This window comes from Meriones unguiculatus, chromosome 1, assembly GCF_030254825.1.
Source record: "Meriones unguiculatus strain TT.TT164.6M chromosome 1, Bangor_MerUng_6.1, whole genome shotgun sequence".
In the NCBI taxonomy this organism is placed as follows: Eukaryota; Metazoa; Chordata; class Mammalia; order Rodentia; family Muridae; genus Meriones; species Meriones unguiculatus.
Window position 1 is genome coordinate 102,754,060 of NC_083349.1, and position 13,443 is coordinate 102,767,502.

Here is a 13,443-nt window from a genome sequence, read left to right on the forward strand (position 1 = left end):
CTAAATCAAATGGACCTAATAGACATCTACAGATCATTTCACCCAAACTCAAAAGAGTACACCTTCTTTTCAGCACCCCATGGAACCTTTTCCAAAATAGACCATATAGTGGGCCACAAAGCAAGCCTCAACAGATACAAAAGGATTGAAATAATCCCTTGTATACTATCTGACCACCATGGACTAAAGCTCGACCTCAACAACAACAGAAACAACAAAAAGCCGACACGCACATGGAAACTAAACAACTTACTACTCAATGACAGCTGGGTTAAGGAAGAAATAAAGAAAGAAATTAAAGACTTCCTAGAATTCAATGAAAAGGAAGGCACAACATACCCAAATTTATGGGACACACTGAAAGCAGTGCTCAGAGGAAAATTTATAGCACTAAGTGCCTGCAAGAAGAAATTCGTAACATCACATACAAACAACTTAATGGCCCAACTGAAAACCCTAGAACAAAAAGAAGCAGATACACCCAAAAGGAGCAGACGGCTGGAAATAATCAAACTAAGGGCTGAAATCAATCAACTAGAAACAAATAAAACTATCCAAAGAATCAATGAAACAAAAAGCTGGTTCTTTGAGAAAATCAACAAGATAGACAAACCCTTAGCCAAACTAACTAAAAAGCAGAGAGAAACTATCCAGATCAGCAAAATCAGAAATGAAAATGGGGACATAACCACAGACATTGAGGAAATCCAAACAATTATTAGGTCATACTACAAAAGCCTATATGCCACAAAATTTGAGAATCTAAATGAAATGGATAATTTTCTTGAAAGATTCCATCTACCAAAACTAAGTCAAGATCAGGTAGAAAGACTGAATAGCCCTATATCTCCCAAGGAAATCGAAGCAGTCATTAACAGTCTCCCCTCCAAAAAAAGCCCTGGACCAGATGGCTTCAGCGCAGAATTCTACAAGACCTTCAAAGAAGTGCTAACTCCAATTCTCCTCAAGCTATTCCACAAAATAGAAACAGAAGGAACACTACCAAACTCATTCTATGAAGCCACAGTCACCTTAATACCTAAACCACACAAAGACCCAACAAAAAAAGAGAACTTTAGGCCTATCTCTCTTATGAACATTGATGCAAAAATACTCAATAAAATACTTGCAAACCGAATCCAAGAACACATCAAAGACATCATCCACCATGACCAAGTAGGCTTCATCCCAGGCATGCAAGGGTGGTTCAACATACGGAAATCCATCAATGTAATCCACTACATAAACAAACTGAAGGAGAAAAACCACATGATCATCTCCTTAGACGCCGAAAAAGCATTTGACAAAGTCCAACACCCATTCATGTTTAAAGTCTTGGAGAGATCAGGGATACAAGGCACATACCTAAACATAGTAAAGGCAATATATAGCAAGCCTATAGCTAACATCAAACTCAATGGAGAGAAACTTAAATCAATCCCACTGAAATCAGGGACAAGACAAGGCTGTCCATTGTCCCCATATCTCTTCAACATAGTACTTGAAGTCCTAGCCAGAGCAATAAGACAACTAAAGGAGATCAACGGGATACAAATCGGAAAGGAAGAGGTCAAAGTGTCACTATTTGCAGATGATATGATAGTATACATGAGCGACCCCAAAAATTCAACCAGAGAACTCCTTCAGCTGATAAACACCTTCAGCAAAGTGGCAGGATACAAAATCAACTCAAAAAAATCAGAAGCCCTCCTATATACCAAAGACAAAAAGGCTGAGAAAGAAATTAGGGAAACAACACCCTTCACAATAGCCACTAATAACATAAAGTACCTTGGTGTGATCCTAACCAAGCAAGTGAAAGACCTGTTTGAGAAAAACTTCAAGTCTCTGAAGAAAGAAATTGAAGAAGATATCAGAAGATGGAAAGATCTCCCGTGCTCATGGATTGGTAGGATTAACATTGTGAAAATGGCCATACTGCCAAAAGCAATCTACAGATTCAATGCAATTCCCATCAAAATACCAACTCAATTCTTTACAGACCTTGAAAAAAAGATTCTCAGCTTCATATGGAGAAACAAAAAACCCAGAATCTCCAAAACGATCCTGTACAACAACAGATCATCTGGAGGTATCTCCATTCCTGATCTCAAGCTGTACTACAGGGCAACAGTAATAAAAACTGCATGGTACTGGCATAGAAACAGAAAGGAGGATCAATGGAACCGCATAGAAGACCCAGAAATAAATCCACACACCTATGAATACTCGATATTCGACAAAGAAGCCAATTCCATTCAATGGAAAAAAGACAGCATCTTCAACAAATGGTGCTGGACCAACTGGATGTCTACATGCAGAAAAATGAAAATAGATCCATATTTATCACCCTGCACAAAACTAAAGTCAAAGTGGATCAAGGACCTCAACATAAAACCAGATACCCTAAATCAATTGGAAAAAAAAGTGGTGAACAGCCTAGAACTCATTGGCACAGGAGACAACTTCCTGAACAGAACACCAACAGCACAGGCTCTAAGAGCAACAATCAATAAATGGGACCTCATGAAACTGAAAAGTTTCTGTAAAGCAAAGGATACCGTCATCAAAACAAAACGACTGCCTACAGATTGGGAAAGAATCTTCACTAACCCTTTATCTGACAGAGGACTAATATCCAGTATATACAAAGAACTAAAGAAGCTGAAAGGCAGCAATTCAAGTAATCCAATTAAAAAATGGGGAACAGAGCTAAACAGAGAATTCTCGACAGAGGAATATCGAATGGCAGAAAAACACTTAAAGAAATGCTCATCCTCATTAGCCATCAGGGAAATGCAAATCAAAACGACCCTGAGATATCACCTTACACCCATCAGAATGGCCAAGATGAAAAACTCAAGCGATAACACATGCTGGAGAGGTTGTGGAGAAAGGGGAACCCTGCTCCACTGCTGGTGGGAATGTAAACTGGTACAACCACTCTGGAAAGCTATCTGGCGCTTTCTAAGACAAATAGGAATAGTGCTTCCTCCAGACCCAGCTATACCACTGCTAGGTATATACCCAAAGTTTGTTCAAGTACACAAAAAGGACACTTGCTCAACCATGTTTATAGCAGCTCTATTTGTAATAGCCAGAACCTGGAAACAACCCAGATGTCCATCAACGGTGGAATGGGTACAGAAATTGTGGTATTTTTATACAATGGAATACTACTCAGCAATCAAAAAGGAGGAAATCATGAAATTTGCAGGCAAATGGTGGGATCTAGAAAAGATCATTCTGAGTGAAATATCCCAGAAGGAGAAAGACAAACATGGGATATACTCACTTATATAGACCTATAAGATATGATAAACATAATGAAATCTATATACCTAAAAAAGATAATCAATTGAGCGGACATGGGGTAAGATGATCAATCCTCATTTAGAAAGACAGATGGGATGTGCATTGAACGTATGACAGGAGTCTACTGAGTGCATCTGAAAGACTCTAACTAGCAGTGTTTTCAAAGCAAAGACTCATGACCAAACCTTTGGCAGAGTACAGGGAATCATAAGAAAGAAGGGGAGTTAGTCTGATGGGGAAAGGATAGGAGCTCCACAAGGACCAAATATATCTGGGCACAGGGTCTTTTCTGAGACTGACATTCAACCAAGGACCATGTATGGATATAACCTAGAACCTCCACTCAGATGTAGCCTGTGGTAGCTCAGTAACCAATTGGTTTCTCAAAGTGAGGGGAACAGGGACTATTTCTAACAGGAACTCGATGACTGGCTCTTTGGTCTCCCCACCCCCAAAGGGAGGAGCAGTCCTGTTAGGCCACAGAGGAGGGCTTTGCAGCCAGTCCTGAAGATACCTGATAAAACAGGATCAGATGAATGGGGAGGAGGTCCCCCCCATCAGTGGACTTGGAAAGGGGCACGGTGGAGATGAGGGAGGGAGGGAGGGACTGGGAGGGAATGAGGGATCGGGACACGGCTGGGATACAGAGTTAATAAAATGTAACTGATAAAAAAAATAAAATTAAAAAAAAAAAAAGAAGTTTGGGAGACTTGAAGGGAGGGAGTGTTGGTAGATATGACCAAGATACATTGTATACATGTATGAATTATATATATATATAGAAATGTTCTGATAGTAAGCCAAGGAAGGGTATGTGAAATACTGTAGCTGTTATTAATAACCATAAAATACTAAATTATCTCAAATTGTAGCAATAGAAAAATATTGTATGTGATATATACATTCAAATAGATTTTTGAAAACTAGTCTATGGAAATCATTATTTTTTTCAAATAAGCCATGCAAAAGTCCTATACATCATAATTACTATGTTTGGCTATATTGCTATTTATATTCATAGGCTCTTACTTTCTCAATTTCATTTGCTAATGGAAATTTCAAGAACCATTTTAAGACAGAAAGAAGCAGAAATTAGAAGAGAAAGCACATTGTTATACTGTTGAATAAGTGTAGTATTTTAACACTCTGAATTCAAGTTGTTTCAGTACAAAATAGTTCATAATAAACATTGTGTGCTTACTGCATTTTAGATGTCTACTCTGTTTAATAAAGATAGAGCCATGAGAATAGTCCAGATCCTGGTCAAAGGACTATGAAAGCCATTGCTATCTTATCAGCAAGGGAGAAGACAACATTCCTCTCCATCTTTTTCCAATGTGTCCCTCAAGGCTGTGTGTCTACAACAATGGCATGTAATGGGGTTGTAGCCTTCTCTACATGGTTTGTGTAACGAGTGAGAAATAGACTGGTTTTAAGCCATTGACATTATAGGGATTGCCTGTTCCATTACCACAGCCTAGACAATTCTAATATGTATTAACCAATATTTCTACTAAGCAGGGATTCATTCTTTCTGAATCTAATTCTTTCACTTGGATTTGAGGTTCAAGCCTCAAGGGTACAAAGTATATATCCCATAAGACTGCTTTTATAATTTTGTGAGACAAGGAAAACTATTTTAAACTAACACTTTAGGTTAACTGTTAATCTCTTTTAGGTAAAATAATCAAATAATTATTTTAAAAGCTTTTTCTTGCAGTATCTAGTTCCAATCACATGACTCCTAAACAAGAAGAACAATTGCTATGTATTCAATAATCTTTTAAAGAGAGAATCAGAATCAAAGCACAGTTTCTGCCCAAGTGTGGAAATGTCAGATTGAAACCCATTACTGTGCTCAATTAACTTGCATCAGTAATTGAAATGCACTGTATCAGAAGGTACAAAAACTTTAAAATAAGGAAAGCCTTGGTTTAGGAGCAATGTGAGATAAGGTAAAGAGGGAAAAGGGAGATTAAGAGACAGGAGAAAAGAGTTGTTCGACCTCTGTCTTAGTTAGGATTTTATTGTTATTAAGAGACATCATGATCAAGGCAACTTTATTTTTTATTAATTACACTTTATTCATTTTGTATCCCCCCATAAGCACTTCCCTCCTCCCCTCCCGATCCCACCCTCCCTCCCCTTTCTGCATGCATGCCCCTCCCCAAGTCCACTGATAGGGGAGGTCCTCCTCTCCTTCTTTCTGATCTTAGTCTATCAGTTCTCATCAGAAGTGGCTGCATTGTCATCTTCTGTGGCCTGGTAAGGCTGTTCCCCCCTCAGTGGGAGGTGACCAAAGAGCAGGCCAATCAGATTATGTCAGAGGCAGTCCCGCTTCCCATTGTTATGTAACCCACTTGGACACTGAACTGCCCTGGGCTACATCTGTCAAGGCAACTCTTATAAAGGCAAACATTTAATTGAGCTGGCTTACACTTTCAGAGGTTTAGTCCATTACCATCATGTCTGGAAGCACAGCACCTTTCAGGCATACATGGTGCTAGAGAATCCAGGAGTTATATGTCTTGATCCAAAGATAGCGAGGAGGAGACTAGGATTCAGGAGGATATTATGACTAGGAGACCGCAAAGCCTACACCCACAGTTGACACACTTCCTTCAGCAGAGCATGCCTTCTCCAAAAAGGCCACAACTCCTAATAGTGGCACTCCCCATGAGCAAAGTATTCAAACACATAAGTCTATGGGGGCTAAACCAATACAATCTTCAATAGTAAAATTTAATAGCTTCATAAAAGCATAAAAGATGTAAATTCACAATGCTCTTAAAAATAATCACAGAGGGGCAGAGCCAAGATGGTGACTAACACACACAGTTTCAGAGTTGCAGAAGAGCTGAAAGCCTGAGTTGGTGAGTGGAAGGACTTCTGAAGCCAGGAAAACCACAGTGAAGCTTTCTGAATGACAGGGAACATTGCAGAAGGTACAGCTAATGCACCAATACACACACTGAGGCCACAGGACCTCTTCAACTTCCTGAAGAACTCTCCAGATGCCAGAGAGAGACAGTACCCGTTTGAATTGCAGAATCCAGAAACAAACAGGGAAGGTTTCAGATAAGCCAATGGCCAGAGGTAGGCAAAAAAACACATCCAACATAAATCAGAACATCATGGATTCACCAGCAACCTACAAAATTGATGGATTCTCCAATTCATCAGAAGTACGGGAAAATGACTTTAAAGCTATACTTACACAATTATTTGAGGCTCGTCAAGAGGAAACAAAAAGTATCTCAGAGAAATAGCCATGCAAATCCAGACAGTTAAAGGGGATATGAATAAATCTATCAAAGATTTGGACAGTCAACTGGAGGCAAAGAAAGAGGAAATGAGTAAAATTCTTAAAGAAATACAGGCAAATATAGCCAAACAAATAGAGGCACAAATAGAGATACAATTAGTGACATACAGAGAGGAAATAAGCAAATAGAGGCACAAGTAGAGATACAATTAGTGACATACAGAGAGGAAATGAACAAAAAAATGGAGACCATCGTAGAGAAACAGGAATCAAAATTCAAAGACATGAAAGAAATGGTGCAAGGCGTGAAAACAGAATTAGAATCAATAAAGAAAAAAAAACTGAGAAAACCCTGGAGCTGGAGAACTTAGAGAAAAGGTCAAAAACCACAAAGGTAAGCATCACCAACAGAATACAAGAAATGATAGAGAGAATCTCTTGTGCTGAAGATACACTCACAAAAAATGATACTTTCTCAAAGAAAAAGTAAAATCAAAAAAGTCCCAAACAAAAAATATCCAAGAAATCAAGGACACCATGAAAAGATAAAATCTAAGAATAATAGGAATGGATGAAAAAGAAGACTCCAGGCTCCAAAGTCCAGAAAATATCTTCAAGAAAATCATAGAAAAAAATTTTCCCAACTTAAAGAGATGTCCAACTTAAAGAAATATACAAGAGGCCTACAGAACACCAAATAAACTAAACCAGAAAAGAAACACATCATGTCACATCAAAGTCAAAACACTAAATTTACAGAAGAAAAGATATTAAAAGCAGCAAGGGGAAAAGGCCAAGTAACGTATAAAGATAGACCTATCAGAAGCACATTGTACTTCTCATCAGAAACTATGAATGCCAGAAGGGCCTGGGCAGGTGTCATGCAGACTCTAAGAGACTACAGATGCCAACCCAGACTACTATACCCTGCAAAGCTCTCAATAAACATAGATGGAGAAAACAAAACATTACATGACAAAACTAAATTTATGCAATATCTACACAGCAAACCAGCCCTACAGAAGATACTAGAAGGAAAACTTCAATCCAATGAAACAACTTCACCCAAGAAAACATAGCATATAGATAATATCCCCCCAATAATAAAAGATAACAAGCAATGAATCACAGTAATACCACCAACTCCACAATAAAAAGAACTAACTTTCATTGGTCATTGTTATCTATCAAAATCATTGTTATCTATCAACAATGGACTCAACTCACCAATAAAAAGACACAGACTAACAGAATGGGTGCAGAAACAGGATCCAACATTCTGCATCCAAGAAATGCACCTCTGCAACAAAGATAAACACTACCTCAGAGTAAAGGGCTGGAAAAATGTCTTTCTAGCAAACAGACCCAGAAAACAAGCTGGGGTAGCTACCCTAATATCTAATAAAATAGACTTTCAACCAAAATTAATCAAAAAAGATGAGGAGGGACACTACATTCACATCAAAGGAAATATCCACAAAGAGGACATCACAATTCTGAACATCTATGCCCCAAATACAAGAGCACCTACAATCATAAATGAAACATTATTAAAACTTAAATCACCAGGGAACTCCTACAGCTGATTAACACCTTCACCCAAGTGGCTGGATACAAAATTAACTCAAAAAACTGAGTAGACCTCCTGTATAAAAAAGACTAAAGGGCTGAGAAAGAAATTAGGGAAACAACACCCAACACAATAGGCACAAAGGACATTAAGTACCTTGGTGTGAACCTAACCAAGCAAGTCAAAGACTTGTATGAAAAAAAAATTCCAGTCTCTGAAGAAAGAATTACAACAAAATATCAGAAAATATAAAGATCTCCCATGCGTATGTCTTGGCAGTATTAATATAGTAAAAATGGCCATCTTACCAAAAGCAACCTACAGATTCAAGGCAATTCCCATCAAATTACCAACACATTCTTTACAGACCTTGAAAGAAAAATTCTCACCTTTATTTGCAACAACAAGAAACCCAAAATTGCTAAAACAATTCTCTACAGTAAAAGATTTTTAGGAGGTATCTCCATCCCTGATCTCAAGCTGTACTATGGAATCAAATAGAAGACCCTGACCTAAATCCACACACTTATGGACACGTGATTTTTGAAAAAGAAGCCAAAACCATTCAATGGAAAAAAGACAGCATCTTCAACAAATGGTGCTGGACTAACTGGATGTCTACATGTAGAAAAATGGAAATAGATCCATACTTATCACCCTGCACAAAACTAAAGTCCAACTGGATCAAAGACCTCAACATAAAACCAGACACATTAAATCACTTAGAAGAAAAAGTGACAAAGAGCCTTGAACTCATTGGCACAGGAGACAATTTCCTGAACAAAACACTAACAGCACAGGCTCTGAGAACAACAATCAATAAATGGGACCTGATGAAACTGAAAAGCTTCTGTAAATCAAAGGACACTGTCGTCAAAACAAAAAGACTACCTACAGATTGGGAAAGGATATTCACCAACCCTATATCTGACAGAGGACTAATATCCAGTATATATAACAAACTCAAGAAGTTAAACAGCAACAAATCAAGTAATCCAATTAAAAAATGGGGAACACACCTAAACAGAGAATTCTCAATAGAGGAATATTGAATGGCAAAGAAACACTTAAAGAAATGTTCAAGGTCCTTAGTCATAAGGGAAATGCAAATCAAAATGACACTAAGATTTCACCTTACACCCATTAAAATGGCCGAGATCAAAAACTGAAATGACAACACATGATCCAGAGGTTGTGGAGAAAGGGGAACCCTCTTCCACTGCTGGTGGGAATGGAAACTTATACAACTACTCCGGAAAGCAATCTGATGCTTCCTCAGACAACTAAGAATCGTGCTTCCTCAACATCCAGCTATACCACTCCTAGGCATATACTAAAAAGAGGCTCAAGTACGCAATAAGGACATTTGCTCAACCATGTTTGTAACAGCCTTGTGTATAATAGCCAGAAGCTGGAAACAGCCCAGATTCCCCTCAGTGGAGGAATGGATACAGAAATTGTAGTACATCTACACAATGGAATATTAGTCAACAATAAAAAAAGGAAATCATGAAATTTGGAGGTAAATGGTGGGATCTAGAAAAGATCATCCTGAGTGAGCTATCCCAGAAGCAGAAAGATGCATACAGTATATACTCACTCTAATAGACATATAATATAGGATAAACCTACTAAAATCTGTATACCTAAAGAAACTAATGAAGAGAGAGGACTCTCCTTGTGGAGTTCCTGTCCCCTCCAGGTCTTGAGGGGCCAGTGTGGGTTTGTACCCTTTAGGGGTCCTTTCTCTGAGAAGGAGGATAAAGGGAGGTGTCATGAGGGCAGGACTAGGAGGAGAGGGAGAAGAGGCTGGGATCCAGCTGTAAAGTAATTAAATATTAAAAAAATTTAATAGAAATAAATAAATAAATTAATAAACAGTAGCCCTCCTGTACACAAATGGCAAACAAATTTGAAAAAGAAATCAGGGAAACTACAACCTTTACCATAGCCACAAACAATATAAATTATCTTGGTGTACCTCTAACCAAGCAAGGGAAAGACTTGTGTGACAAGAACTTCATGTCTCTGAAGAAAGAAACTGAAGAAGAAATCAGAAGAGAGAAAGATCTCCCTTGCTCTTGGATCAGTAGGATTAACAGAATCAGTAGGATTAGAATCCTAATCAGTAGGATTATCAGCAGGATTAATCAGTAGGATTAACAGTCATCTTACCAAAAGCAATCTACAGATTCAATGCAGTCCCCATCAAATTGCCAACATAGTTCTTTACAGAACTTGAGAGAAAAATTCTCAACTTCATATGGAAAAATGAAAAACCCAGAATAGCTAAAACAATCCTATACAATAAAAGAGCTTCTGAAAGTATCTCCATCCCTGACTTCAAACTATACTAAAGAGCAACAGTATTAAAGAACTACATGGTACTGGCATAGAAATAGACTGGTTGATCAACGGAATCAAATCAAAGACTGAGAAATAAACCCACCTACTTATGGTCACTTGATTTTTGACAAAGGAGTAAAAAATATTCAGTGGAAACAAAGACAGCATCTTTAACAAGTGGTGCTGAACTAACTGGATGTCTACATGTAGAAAAAATGCAAATACATTCATATTTCTCTCCACGCAAAAATATCAAATCCAAGTGGATCACAGACTTCAATATAAGTCCAGAAACACTGAATCAATTAGAAAAGAAAGGGAGTAAGCTTCAAACTCATTGGCACATGAAACAACTTTCTGAACAGAACACCAAGAGCTCAAGTTCAAAGATCAATAATTAATAAATGGGACCTTTTGAAATTGAAAAGCTTCTGTAAGGCTAAGGACACTGTCAGTAGAATGAAAGGATATTCTACAGACTGGGAAAAGATCATCACCAATCCTACATCCAATAAAGGGCTACCAAACTATATAATGTACTCAAAAACTCATACGCCAATAAAGAAAATAACCCAATTCAAAAATGGAGCACAGAACTAAACTAAACAGAATTCTCTACAAAGGAATCTTGAGTTGCTGAGAACCACTTAAAGAAATATTCCATTTCCTTAGTCATTGGGGAAGTGCAAATCAAAATGAATCTGAGATTCTATGTCACACTGCTCAGAACTGCTAAGATCAAATCTCAAGGGAGAGCACATGCTAGCAAGGATGAAGAGATGTCCATTGATGGCAGGAGTGTAAACTTTGGCACTTTCTCAGAAAATTTGAATTAGCTTTACATCAAGACCCAGTTAGCTATACCTCTTCTGGGTATATACCAAAAAATAAAAAAAAACAAAAAACTCCACCAAACAACAAGGACATTTGTTCAACTATGTTCATAGCAGCTTTATTCACGACAGCCAGATACATGCTTGATGTTCCACAACCAAAGAGCGGATAAAGAAACTGTGGCACATTTACATAGTTGAATACTATTTAGCTATTAAAAAAACAAATCATGAAAATTGTAGGCAAATGGATGCAATGTCACCCTTACCGAGGTGATCCAGACCCAGAAAGACACACATGGTATGTAGTCTCTTATAAGTGGATTTTAGCTGTATAATACAGGATAAGCATACCATGAGGTGCAGACCCAAAGAAGATAAGTAAGAAAAAGGTATCAAGGGAAGATACATAAATCTCACTCTGAAGGGGAGCTAGAATAGACAGGGGTAATGGCTGAAGAGAGGGAACAGGATAGTACAGGGAGTACAGAGAGATAAGAGGGTGGAGATCAGACATGGGGAGACTAAGGGCAAGAGGACAGAAGGTCTGTAGAGAAGAGAGAATCTGAGGGTGGGGGTCTATCTGTGACAAGCTGGAGACCTAAACCAGGGTAGGCTCCCGGGAGGATATAACAGTTACTCAAGCAGTGACTCCTAGTAGCAGAAGCCATAGAGATTGAAGAGGACACTCACTAATTAAACTGTCTTCTAGCAGAGGGATGAGAACACCATCCCATCCACAAAATCATCGGCCTCACCTACAAGATATACAGGAATAAAGATAGAACAGATAAAGCAGACTCTGAGGAGATGCCCAACCAATGCTTGGCTCAACCAAAGACCTACCCTATCCGAGAGTGCCAACCTCTGACACTACGAATGATACTCTGCTAAACTTGCAGACAAAAGCCTGATAGATAGAGTTGTTCCCTGAAAGGGGTTACCCAGCAGCACTTCAAACAGATGCATAGACGCACAGCCAAACATTGGGCAACATGTACGGAGTCTTGTGGAAAAGTGGGAAGGAAAAAAAAAGGTCCCGGAAGTGAAAGGAGCTACATAAGAAGATCACCAGAGCCAAATAAGCAGGGCCCACACAGACTTGTTGAGACTGAAGCCTCAACCAAGGACCATGCAGGAGCTGAACCTTAGGCCTCCTACAAAGATGTAGCTGATGAGCAGTTTAGGCTCCTTTTAGTGCTCTTCCAAGGGAAATGGTGACTGTGTCAGACTGTTACTCACTTGCCAGGTTTTTAGGCCTTAGCAGAAGAGGACATGCTCAGTCCTGATGCAACTGAGTGAGCTGGGCTGGATGGGAAAAGGAACTTCCTCAGTAAAGGGACTGGAAGGTGAGGAGGGATGGGCCTACAAGTATGTAAAGTGAATAAAACATTTTAAAATGAGGAGGAAAAAAAAAGTATTGTTACCTAAAGGGAAAAAAAAGACAATTTCTATGACATGTGGGATAACAAAAGTTATGACAAAAAGAATTGCTATTTTAAAGAAAGAAAAGGCAAGAGGAAGGGTTGTACAGTTCACAGAACAGGAAATCTGTGACTAACACCACTGCCAAGGGAGTCATTATAATGTTCATGCAAGATGGCCCAAACCTTATTAATCTGTTTACACAAGGTTAGAAGCTCCACTAAGAAAAACAATGGTTGAACCTTATAACTGTCTCTAATAACCCTACTGAGCTGTTATATAAGCCACAGACCCCCTCCCCGCAAAACACACACATAAAGCATTGAACCCCTTTTTGGTCAGACAAACACCAAAACTTTGGAAATGCATCTGTAAGTCTTGAAAGATTCGAGCAATAACCCCAAGGAAAATGTAGTAATCTAATCTCTTCAGTACTGCAACATGAGGCACTGAATAGAAAAGTCAATAAAAGCATCCAAGCACAGATAGGCAAGCTGTAGTCAATATCAGATTTTGAAAGGAGCTGTCAGATAAATAATCACTTAGATTTACTAAACTTTGTTCCCTAATATTAGTCTGTATATGGCCTAGAATTCAGAGCACACATCTAGACTTGTTTAATCCATTTTTCCTCTTCTCTCCTTAACATTCTCCATCTACATTAATACTATTATTATATCCCTTTCAAA